Below are 13,098 nucleotides of genomic sequence, written 5' to 3' on the forward strand. Positions count from 1 at the left end.
TACAACGAATAATTTTGAGATCAAACCAGAAATGATTCAGATGATCCAGAATAATCTACAATTTAGGGGCACAATGACAGAAGATTTGAATAAACACTTAATATGGTTTCTCCAACTTTGTGATACTTTCAAATACAATTGGATCATTGATGACGCTATTCGTCTTCAATTTTTCTGCTTTTCCTTGATTGGTAATGCCTTTTCATTGTTAGACTCACAAACACTGAGGTATATCATGACATAGGATGAGCTTGCTGGGAAATTCTTACAGAAGTTCTTCCTTATTAGTAAAGTAGTTCAACTAAGAAGAGAAATTGATGTTTTCAGAAAAAAGGAAGGAGAAAGTGTTTACAAGGCTTGGGAACGTTTTAAAATGTTGATTCAGAAATGCCCGCACTACGGATTCCTTGAGTGGATGCGATTGTAAGTGTTTTATAATAGGTTGGATGCAAATGCAAGACAAGGAGCAAGAGGAGTCCTTATGAATAGAACATACAAGGACGCATACGAAATCATTGAGAACATGGCGTTAAACTCATGTCAATGGCCAATTGAACGATTTGTATATGGCCAGAAAACTGCTATAGTAAAAGCTATCCAGGAGGATGACAAGTATCAACAATTAACGGATAAACTTAACCGTATCGAATCTACTAATAAATCATATATGTGTGGAGAAGAAAAACTGCTCTTCCACTACATCAACAATCTTGTCGAGGATATGAACTATATCAGAAATAAGGGTGGAAATTCTTATTCAAATACCTACAATCTCGAATGGAGAGATCACTTGAATCTGAGATAGGGAGGAATCTAAGGAAGAAGTAATAATTTAAATTAAGCTGAAAATACTAACTATCAACCTCCTTATTTGTAGAAACCTTAGGATAGGGTCAACTAAGGTGACCATACTACATGTGGTCAACATCTGGATAAAATTGAGGGAGAAATGCAGTCAATGAGAACGTACATAAAGCAGGTGTAGTTTGAGTGCCCTAATTCAACCAGAACATTGACTAAACTTGAGGATCAGATGAGCTAATTGATGAGCATGACTGGTGACCTCAAAAGACAAATTGGCATTTGTATTCCCAGCAATATGGAAAATAATCCTTGGAGGGAAGGTAAGGAGCACGTGAAACTAATAGCACTTTGATCGGGCAGAGTACTGAGTAGCCCAAAAACCCCTACTCTAGAGGTAAATATGGAGAATGCTGATGATCCTCACGAAGGATCCCTAAAGACTGAATATGAACCAGAGTCAGAGGAGGTAATTGCACCAACAGTTGAGCCAAAGAAAGAAATAACTAAAGATGCTACCATTGCAAAGATCCCACTCCCGTCAAGATTAGACCAAAAAAAAAGAGAGATGAAGATGAGTTTGTAAGTTTCTTAAACTTGTTGAAAACATTAAATGTTAACCTGCTTTTAATTGAGTTAGTTGAAAAGGTTCCTATGTATGCCAATTTTTTAAAGGAAATTATTTCTAGGCATAAGAAAGTTAGTATAAGTGCTTCCTATAGTGCTATTATCTTAAGATGGGTTCCCCAAAAATTTAAAGACTCGGATAACTTTACTATTCCTATAGAGATAGGGCAATTCATTTTAATAGAGCTCCATGTGACTTAGGAGTTAGTATTAATCTAATGCCTTTATCTATTTTTGAAAAACTCAGATTAGGGGACCTCAAGAATACTCAAATAAAATTATAGTTGGTCAACAGATCTTTAGTACATCAAAAAGGTGTATTGAAGGATGTGTTAGTTAAAGTGCACAGCGTCATCATTCTGGCAAATTTTATGGTTCTAGAATTTGAAGAAGATCGAGTGATACCAATCTTATTAGGTACACCTTTTCTAGCCACTTCTAGGTCCACCATTGATTTGGAAAAAAAAGAATTACCTATGAAAATTAATGGTGAAACTAAAATTTCTAAATCTAGTAATCGTCCAAGCAAAGAAGTAATAAGGGAGTTAGGAGAGTAGTACAAATAATTATTTGTTTCTAACACTCCCAAGTCAAGGGACACACATTACTTAATGAATGTAGGTAAAAAAAGGTTTAAGGAAAGGGACAAGCAGACAAAGGTGGAATGGCACGACGGACGATGGGCTGATACTAATAGAGCTAAAAAATCTTCCATCCGTGAATTAATGATACTATCGGATGAATCCAACAATAAGGCTTAAACTATTTAAATTAATGCTAAAATTTTGTATAATATTGTATATTTAGCTAACTATTTAGTATAGATTTTAATTTTCACTAACTTTGTATTTTACAGAAACCGTAGCACTCTAGGAAATGGAATTTCAAGTGAAAAAAGAACCAGTGTCTCAACACAGAACCCCTGTGTCACAACACTAATGGCATTTTTAACAAAATTGAAAATATTCTTTCGATGTTGCGACATGGACTTTCAATGTCGCGACACTGAAGTCAGTACACTCAAAAATCCAAAAGCCTAAAGTGTGTCGTGACACCGAACCCCAGTGTTGCGACATCACTATAACTTTCTTGTACGGTTGACCCGACCCATTCACATAACCCGACAAATTAAACCACTCTTTACCCAATTTTTAACCATCAAACACCTATTTTTAACCTAAAACCACATTATTTCCCTCTATAAAACACATTTTCACCCCATATTCTTTCGACCCTCCCAAAATCTCTTACAACTCTTTAAACCCTAAACCCTAAATCTTTATTTCTTTAAAAACCTCCATACCTCAATCGGTGCCACAAAGAATGGGAACACTCACGGAACGATAGACAGCCGCACGAAATGAGGAATCACGAAACGATAGACGCTGCATAAAATAAGGAATCACAAAACGATAGATGCCGCACGAAATGAGGAATTCAACGAATTGTACAAGGTTAAGGGTTCCTAACTTAATACTTTTACTGTTCCATTGAAATTATTAATATTTTACTCTCATTCTTAGTTTTGTAATAATAACTCCTAGAAAAGTTAGATGAACTATGGAAATGGAGCCATCGATGAGTCAAAATTATAACAGCCCATTTTTTAGTAGTGTCAAAAAGTGGTTTCGATGCCAGCAAATCTGACGAGTAAGTCCGTAAACATTATTATTTAATATTTACAAGTCAAATGTGACTTTGAAAAGGTTTTTGATTTGACAACTTATGTTATTTATACGATTTATTAAGTTCGAGTGGTAAGACCTTAAGGTCAAGTGATTTTAAAAAATGAGGTATTGAGACCTCATTTCTATAAACCAAGCCGTAAATATTTTTATAAATATTTACAAAGTTTCATTAAGGTGGTATTAAAGTTTCGTTTAAAAATTTTAACGTTTCGATAGTTAATTAATTAAAAAGGACTAAATCGTAAAAGATGTAAAATTTAATCACTTCTGATTTGAGTGATTAAATGGCTTTTTAAATAAATGAAAAGTGACTTAAATGGCAATTAAACCATTATGAGAATTGGTAGACCTTAATGGGCTTATAAATTGTTAAAGTTTGATTATTATAAGGGTAAAAGAGTAAATTATTAAATAAGTATATTATAATAAAAACATGATAAATTCCATTATCATCTTCTTCATTTAAAATCCACCATCGAAACCCTAAAGGAGAAGAAAACATATTTGGCCAACTTTGGTTTGGTGATTTGATCAAGATTGGATGGAAAATTGAGAATAAAAAATTACCAAAATGCCCCTATACTTTGACATTTTTGCAATTTAGTTAGGTAAGTTCGTATGAACTGTATTATGTATCATGTTGATTAAATTGAATCTTAATATATGATTTTATTGAAAATGAATCAATATACATATGTTACTATACAAGTTATCATGTTGTGAGTCAACGTAAATCCAACGATGTACGACGATTATCGAGTCCCATTTGAACCTTAGGAATTCGTAGGATACAAATGACATGCCATTAGGGTTTTCATGTTTTGGGTGCTGGTCTTGAAGTTTTTACTGATCATTGAGTTTCAGCATTTGTAACGGATACTCCATAGCTTGTGTGAGCAACATTGTGTAGCTACGTTCTGACCCACAGCTCGTGTGAGCAAGCCCATCATGTTATGAATGGTCAATATATATGCGACATTAATGAACTTACTCATTTGTGAGTTGGTGATTATGGTGATAAATCTTGAGGCAATGGTATAGGTTTATTTTTAACCTATAAATTTCATTATTGAAATGTAACATTATGCTTATGGTTTACACGAGCTTACTATGCATTCATTGCTTACGTAGTTATCTTTCTCTTACTTTATAGATTATCAGAAGCTCGATCGAATTGGAAGCTAGTCGGAGATCCATCACACTATCCATTAATTTTTTCGGTAGATTTTTATGCTTTGGTATCGTTTATAATGGCATGTATAGGTGTTTTGTGCTTGATGATATGGCCACTATGTTTGGATTTTAAATATGGTTTTATGATTGATGGCATTTTGTCATTTTTAGGCTTGATGGCTAATGTTGAAAAATATTTTAATGAACTTCAAGGAAAGACATTCATTCAAGAGAGGAGATTTGATCTATCAATGATTCTTTGTAATGAAATATGGACTTTGGTTAGATATCATAGGTTGGAGCATTTCTGGATGATCCTGAAAGATAATGATGAGGTCCCTGTTGTTCAAGAGTTTTATGCATCCTTAAAGAACGAAGAGTCTAGAAACACTGAAGACCATATGTGGGAAATAATATATGTGCGAGGGAAGGAAGTGCGAGTAACCCTTCAAATTATTTGTGATTTTTATAATGCTATATATTATGAAAAAAGATTTTATTGATGAAATGAATTTAGAGTGTTTTCGAGATATAGATATTTATAACATTATAAACTTTTTAACTAAAAGAGGGGGCGAATGGAAATATCACCCAGGTACTAATATCCCAACATCTTTTCATCAAGTTATTATGTTTCCAGAGGCTAATATGTGGATCCAATTTGTATGCACATGACTCATCCCTGATTTGAACATCTCTAACATTAATACTTTTCAAGTTGGTAGAAAAAATAGGTATGTATTGGCAGATGGATCCACCAAAACATGAAAAGATGTGTTAGTAGCCAGAAAGTGGGAGTTTTCTTTCTCCACTTAGTGATGGCCTTGTGAAAAAAGGCAAGTGTACCCATGACATCCACTGAGCAGTTATTAAAACCTTTCCAAAGTATTATCGGTGATACTTTGTTCTAATAATACACAAAGCTGAAAGCCAAACAAATAAAAAATTGGAACAAGCGACAACAAGAAGCGACAACTACACGAACTTCATCATAGAGGTTGATACGAGCTCAACAAGATGTGGGTGATAGTATTCGTCCAAAGCTAGATTGGATGCAAGAGTCGGGACCAATTTTTCAAGAATTTGCTAGGCAAAAAGACATCTAGGTCCCCAAATATACACCTAACAAGTTTGGGCCAACAAATCTAGAGTAGGAAGAAGAGGTGCATGAAAGCGAAAAGGAAGGAGAGGGAGACGGAAGCGAGATGAAGTTTGAGGAAGAAAATCAAACATTTTTTTAAATTTTGTTCTCAAAAGATGTGTATTAATTTTTGGATTATTGTAATTTAACTTTGTAGGATTAAGATTAATAGTAAACTCTTAGTTATGTTGCATTTTGTTTAAGTTTTCAATATAGGAACCCAACACAAAGGATACATAAATAATTCGAGCTTTACACGATCAAAGGAGGAAGCACCCACCATTAGTAGTTGGAGGAACCACGATCAATCGAGTAACTTTTTTCCTTATCTTTTTATGGGCTACACATTGAGGACAATGTGTCAACTAAAGTGTGAGGGTAACATAGAAACTTTTCTTTAAATTTTTATGGTTTTTTTTAATTTTCTTGTCTTTTGTGTGCTTGAGCTTGTAGAAATACGAGTGGTTAGGAGCATGTGCATAGGTTTCTTGTGTTTACAAATAAATTTGGCATGATGATAAGTGAATTTAATTTTTTTATTATTAGATTACTAAGTTGTATATGTTACATTATAAATAGGCATTAAGCAATCAATTGTACCAAATGATATAGAAAATATAAGGAAACGAGCATGCTAGTATGAATGATAAATGGTTGAATTTGAGTTTGTTTGGTTAATTAAATTTATGCATATTAAGATATTTAGGGATGACCTAAGGCATTGTTTTGGAACAAATCAAGAGCCAAAAAGTTGATCTATTTATATTCACCTTTAGTATCGATTTTTGAGCCTGTTGACACTTTTTGAGGAGCCTCATTACAAATCCCAAGCCTAAAATGTTAGTTTGTATTTGCCCTTTTTCTTTGGTCCTGCACTACACGACTATAGATGCCTGACCATACGCATTGAGGGTTAAGTAGATACATCACGATGGAGTTTGGAAAAATAGAATGAAATAGGAAAAATTTGTGTGATATAGGAACTATAGGTTAGCCTAAACTGCGAATCAAAAAGAAAAATCAAAAAAGAAAATCATAATGAATAGAAAAAAGTCTTCAAATAGCAAAAAAGCATTTGTGAGTGAGATGATCTGAAAAAGAAAGTCACAAAGTCACAAAAGAAATAAAAACTTGTTCACTAGTGCGTAGAAACTCGTAGGCTACCTGTAGTTACTATGTTATGCTATGATTTCCTATATGCAGAAACAAGGAAGGCGAAAGAAGGAGAAATAAGACAATGAGTAGGTAAGGGTCACTAAGGGGGGAAGAATAGGGATCGATACGACGTGCTAAACTATTTTCATTTTTGTAAGCCCTTTTGATGCATACTGTCTTTAAATTCCATACCTGTCCTAAGCATCAAAATGTTACAAGCCAAAAAGTCCTATCCAACCTAAATATACTTATGCATGAATTGACATTATATTAAGCAATCGTATAAACAACTATTTGTATTATGCTTGAATAATCAAATTACTTGTATGATTTATTGATGAATCTCTACAGGTGAAACCCTTAATGTTTGGATACTTTGTAATATACCGAATTTAGATGTTTGTGGTCAAAAGTGGTAAGTCAATTATTCATCTTGTTAAAGTTGTTAGTGAATATGAAATGCCTAGGTCATGTACTCCGAAGTCAATACTTGTATCGTATTTGCTCAAGGGTTGTCGCTTTTACTTCTTGCCTTTATTCATGTTGCTTGATGACAAGATATGACTTAAGTGTGGGAGAGTTTGATCTGTCATAATTCGGTGTAACAGATTAAACTAGTTTTCGCACTTTAGGAGCCTGAAATTAAGCATTATCACTAGGATTTAATTATGTTTTAGTAAGTTTTGTTAAATTCAATAAAATGTGCAAATTGAGTCTTTTATTGACCTTATGGGCCGAATGAGGCCTAAGGGTGAGCTAATGAACTTTGTAAGTGTGCAAGAGACCACTAGAAGGCATTTTAAACATATACTGGCCGCTATGTCAGAAAACAGAATGCTCAATGTTGCAACATAGGGAGTAGAATGAAGAAATTACGAAACTGCCTTCGATGTCGCGACACAAACTAATGGTGTTGCGACATACCCCTAAAGATATCCCAACTGACTCCTATTTCGTGACACAGGCCATTGTGTGTCGCAACATCGACTCTGGATGGCAATTAACATGAGGCAAGGGGCGTTTTGGTCTGCATAATCAAACTTAAAGCTCAGAAATGTTAGCTAACCTAGGGTTAAAGACGACGACCACCTGAGATCTATAAATAGGCTTCTTTCTCACATGTAAAAGACACCATATACTTAGCCTAGAATTTTGCTCTTAAATTCAGTTTAGCTTTTCTTTTTTCTTAGGGTTTAGGTTTATTTTTAGTTTGCTCTTATTTTGATCTCAAGAGATCCGATTTGTGGAGATAGTTAAACTTTATGGATTCATTTCATCTTTTAATACAAATCAGACATTTTCTTGAACTCTACACTTCAATTCATCTTTCATGTTTTCTTTTTACATCACTTTCATATTGTTTATGACAGTCATGTGGAACTAATCCTTTTATGGGGATTAGCAAGTGGAGGTATGATCTATTAATTGTTTTGTAAGGATTATTTAATGAATCAATTGTCTGAGAAAGGAATAACTTAAAACCCTAGGCCTTATAACCCTAGGAAGTCATCAAGGTGGGAATTAGCCCAAAATTGGTATGGCCTATCTGTGAGCACCTTCACCCCAAACCAGTCTAGACTGTGAGGTCAAAAGATAAGTAGTCATTGCTAACTCATTATTTAAGTGGAAGATAAGAAGATCCTGTTGGGATAACGACTAATTGGTTGATGAGGAATCGAAAGCGACAGTTGATGAGGATTACCAAAGCAAGCTAATCACCCATTAGTAGATTTGATTTATTCTATTCTTTGATCTATTGAATTTTATTTGTTTATGTTATTTTATTTTATTATTATCAAAACCATTAAAAAACTCATTCTATTTTACTTTCATACGATAAATTAATTAAAATACTAATTAGATCTTCCAATGTTTAGGTTAAAATCTATCTAGCACAAGCCTCTCTTGGGTATGATATTCAGAGTACTCACCTACCTCGTTGTAACTATATTACAACTAGACCGTATACTTGGGGATACCACCTCATTGATATATCTTTTACTGTAGTATTCACACTCTGGACGTTAGTATGCCTGGGGGTAGTCAATTCTTTTAGTAGATTAGTTGTTCAGGAAAGGAAGAACCTAAACCCTAGGCCTGACAACCATAGGAAGTTATTAAGGTGGGAATTAACCCAAATTTGGTATAGCATATTAGAACGATGGAAATGTGAAAATGTACACAATCGCAACATGTAATAAAGTAAAAAGTAAATGTCGAGTTATTGTACCCACAAGGACTGTGAAAAGAATTTATTTATGAATGCAATTAAAACACTTTGGTGAAGAGAAATATTTTGATTTTCAAGAAGTGATTAAAAACCAAGTAAATAAAATAAAATAAAAATAAAAGTTCCAATGCACGATTTCAAAAGATAATTTTAATCAAGATGACATAATTGTGTTAGATTAATTACATTTCTTAACTTAGAATTGCTAAACTCATGTTCATGTTGTTACAAATAAATTCATGGCAACTCGATAATTTGCTAACTACTGCTCATGCATACTTATTAAATTAACTAATCTCTTGAACATTTTCCAATGCCAATTCAAACAATTAATCAATCTTCATGACCACATAAAAGATTAAGTGAGGTAACAATGTATTCCTACCTTGAAACAGTTTAATCACAATAATCTTGCAAGTTATGCAAGGCTAATGTATCGTCTAATACCATCGCTAATTTAACCCTCAACTACCTTAGAAGATTAAACATGCACTAATTAAGTATTGTGTCAATTAATTACAATTTCAACATGATTAAATAATTAATTCATTAGTTACCTTACAATTGTAATGCAAGAATAAATTAATCATGATTTTAGTTAATCAAACAACTTACCAAGGCCTAAAACAACACAAACACAATTTTAATAACTTAAATTGATGAAATGCAATCAACCTAACACGACTTAAATTTAATCCATATGAATTAAATTAGACATATCAACATCACAAGTATTCATAGACATGTTCATAACAACAACAATAAAAATTAAGTGATAGGGAACTAGAAACAAATCCGGTGTTTCTTCAGAGCTTGACTAGTTTGCTCCACTCCTCCTTCTTCGCTTGTTCTTGTTAGAGTTGATAATGGATTTTAATGGTTTGGCATTATTGAAATTTGAATGAATTGTTAAGGTTAATTTTGGAAATTAGTAATTAAAGTTAGAATTACTTATACAAAACAAATTATTATCATTCATCATCATCATCTTCCACCGAATTTGAAGAGAAAACCTAGCCATAGGAGCTTGAAGTTTCGGCAAGCTTATTTTGCTAAACTAGGTATGTATTTCTGTTCCTTTTTGACGATTTCTATGTTTCCGAGATCATTGTAACTTAGTCTAGCTAACCCGGGGTGTAACACCCCAAACCCGTATTCGACGCCGAAATAGGGTACGAGGCATTACTAGAACATATACACTTGTATACGTATTTAAACTGAGTTACAAGATTTTATTCGAATTAAAACTTTTTAAATTACTACTGTGCTTTTATAATTCTTTACAACATATCCTTGAAATATTATATTCATAATAAATAGAGCCTACGAGAATCGATACTTACTCATGTAATTCAATGCTTCATTTCCGTTTCATTCAATTCGCAATTTCTCTGTTCACAATTCAAATCAATTTCTCAATCCATTATACTTCTCAGTACCACAATCGTTGTTTTAATTCAAATCATATCACTAGCAATGGAAGTTTCCATTTAATTCACATATAATCCAATATCATTTAGTTTATTACTAATACGCATTTACCATTTAACTCAACGTTTATCAATTATGATCGAGCATATGACCCATTCACACACAAGTCATTCATATATATATATTCCATTCCATACCATTCCATTTCATACCATTCCATTCCATTCCATTTCATCAAGCATTCATATTTACAACCAATTATACACAATTCATTCATATAATTTAATGTCCTCCTCCTCCTCTCGATTCCACATCCTTGATACATATAACACACTTAATTGGCATTATACATAATTTCACTATTCACTTATATTTAAATTTAAAACTGTCTAGTCGAGTTACAGTCACTAAATTATTTTTATCCGGAGATATGGAGCTCCAAATTGAGTTCTGTTAATTTTTTCTGAAACTAGACTCACATATCTTCTTACAATAAAATTTTAATAATTTTTGGTTAAGCCAATTGGTACAGTTTATTCTCTAAAGTTTCCCCTGTTTCACTACTTTACATTTTTGACCTCTCTTCACTAAAAATGAATTATATCACTGTACAGAATTTTTATGATAATTTTGTTTATTTCATTTGAAAATAGACTCATCAAGGATTCTAAGCATATAAATTATAACTCATAATTATTCTTTTACAATTTTTAGTAATTTTCCAAAGTTAGAACAGGGAATTCCGAAATCATTCTGACTTTGTCTCACTAAAATTTAAATATATCAAAATATACAACTCTTTTTCTTGCTCTGTTTCTTTTATATAAAAGTAGACTAAATAAGCTTTAATTCCATATCTCATTCAACCACTAAATAAATTTCTAAAATTTTTGTTGATTTTTCAAACTAACGTCACCGTCACCGTCACTGTCCAAATCTATTCTATTCCAACATCTCTCATTCACATAGCACTATAACCATTTATTTTAGAACACAATGCAAGACTTCATCACTTCAGTCACTCTTTTGTAACTTATCGCATTTCAATCACATACTCATATCTCGTTAAACATGACGGTATAACAACAAATATTTGGGGCTTTTCACATAGTACCACCCATGTTACTATTATCATTCGATACACGTAGTAGCCTTCACATAGTACACGTAGTAGCCTTCACATAGTACTACACACGTGATCAATTTTTATGGTTCACGTAATAGCCTTCACATAGTACTACACACGTGATCAAGTTTTACGGTTCACGTAGTAGCCTTCACACAGTACTACATATGTGACTAAAGCTTTTCGGTACACATAGTAGCCTTCACTTAGTACTACACATGTGACCATCATTTATCAATTCACGTAGTAGCCTTCACACAGTACTACACACGTGACCAAAGCTTCTCGGTACATATTGTAGCCTTCACATAGTACTACACATGTGACCATTATTTATCGATTCACGTAGTAGCCTTCACACAGTACTACACACGTGACCAACACTTTCACTTTCAAATAGTGGCCTACACACAGTCCGTGCCACATGTGAAAGCATTTCTGTCACTTCATTCCTATCCCTTTTTTTATTCCGAATATTCAATCGGAAAATTTCTCACTTTATCACATTCTTTTTTTTTTCACTAATCAAAGTCAATTCCATGTCTTTCTTGACTTATAATAACACATTTAACTTATTTAACATTCACATTATTCAATCCAGTCCAAAAATCACATTCTGGAAAAATTACATTTTTACCCTTAAAGTTTCACAAAATTATGATTTTGCCCCTAGGCTCGGAAATTAAACTTTATTCCTTTTTCTTATGTTTTATGACATGGTAAACATTATTCCCTCCAATGAATACATCAAATTCTTGCTCTTTAGTGCACTTATGAACATTTAGTATTATTATCGATTATGTCAATTTACTCGGTTTCATTGAAAATCGCTTAGCCAAAATCGTATAACACAATTCTAAGCTTCATATTCCATCATAAAACATCAAAATTCACACTTTTCATCTATGGGTAATTTTCCAAACATAAATTCTTACTCGAATTAATGGTAAAAGTAGCTTAAGCTAGTTATCGGGATTCTAAAAATATAAAGAATAAGAAAAACGAGGCTAGAACGGACTTACCATAAAGCTTGGAAGCTTGAAAAAACCCTAGCTATGGCTCCATGACACATTCGGCAGCCCCCCACGGAGAAGATGATGAAATTTGGCTTATTTTGTCTTTTTAATATGTTTTAATTACCAAATTACCAAAATACCCTTAACTTAAAAATATCTTATTTCACCTATTTCATGTCCATTTTTGTCCATAATGTAACCAATGGTCTAATTACCATTTAAGGACCTCCAATTTAAAATTTCATAACAATTAGACACTACTAACATATAGAACTCAACTTTTGCACTTTTTACAATTTAGTCCTTTTGACTAAATTGAGTGCCCAAACGTTGAAATTTTTGAACGAAATTTTCACAAAATTATTCTGTGAAATTTTAGACCATAAAAATATAATAAAAATAAAAATTTTCCTCGTCAAATTTGTGGCCCAAAACCACTGTTTCGACTAGGCCCAAAATCGGGTTGTTACACGGGGACTATTAGAGTTTTACCATTGTTGAATATACTTGAGTTTTGAAGTTTTATGATAGAAAAATTAATGGTTGTTGTTAGATAAACAACTTTTGTAAAGAGATTTTTTATGAAATTGTCAATTAGGGACTAAATTGAAAAATAAAAATATTACATGGTGAAATTATGAAATACTTCAAGTATAGGGCATGCTAGAGACCTAATTGATATTTGACAATAATGGGTTGTGGTGAAATTG

The 13,098-nt window shown here is 32.8% G+C and overlaps 1 non-coding gene across 1 annotated transcript; it reads right to left on the bottom strand.

Moving 5' to 3' along the window:
- Positions 1-298: 298 nt before the first annotated feature.
- LOC121216628 (small nucleolar RNA R71) lies at positions 299-405 on the bottom strand. The gene has a single exon (XR_005912809.1). It is a non-coding gene; the product is annotated as a small nucleolar RNA R71 (small nucleolar RNA).
- Positions 406-13,098: the final 12,693 nt, after the last annotated feature.

This window comes from Gossypium hirsutum, chromosome D04, assembly GCF_007990345.1.
Source record: "Gossypium hirsutum isolate 1008001.06 chromosome D04, Gossypium_hirsutum_v2.1, whole genome shotgun sequence".
NCBI lineage: Eukaryota > Viridiplantae > Streptophyta > Magnoliopsida > Malvales > Malvaceae > Gossypium > Gossypium hirsutum.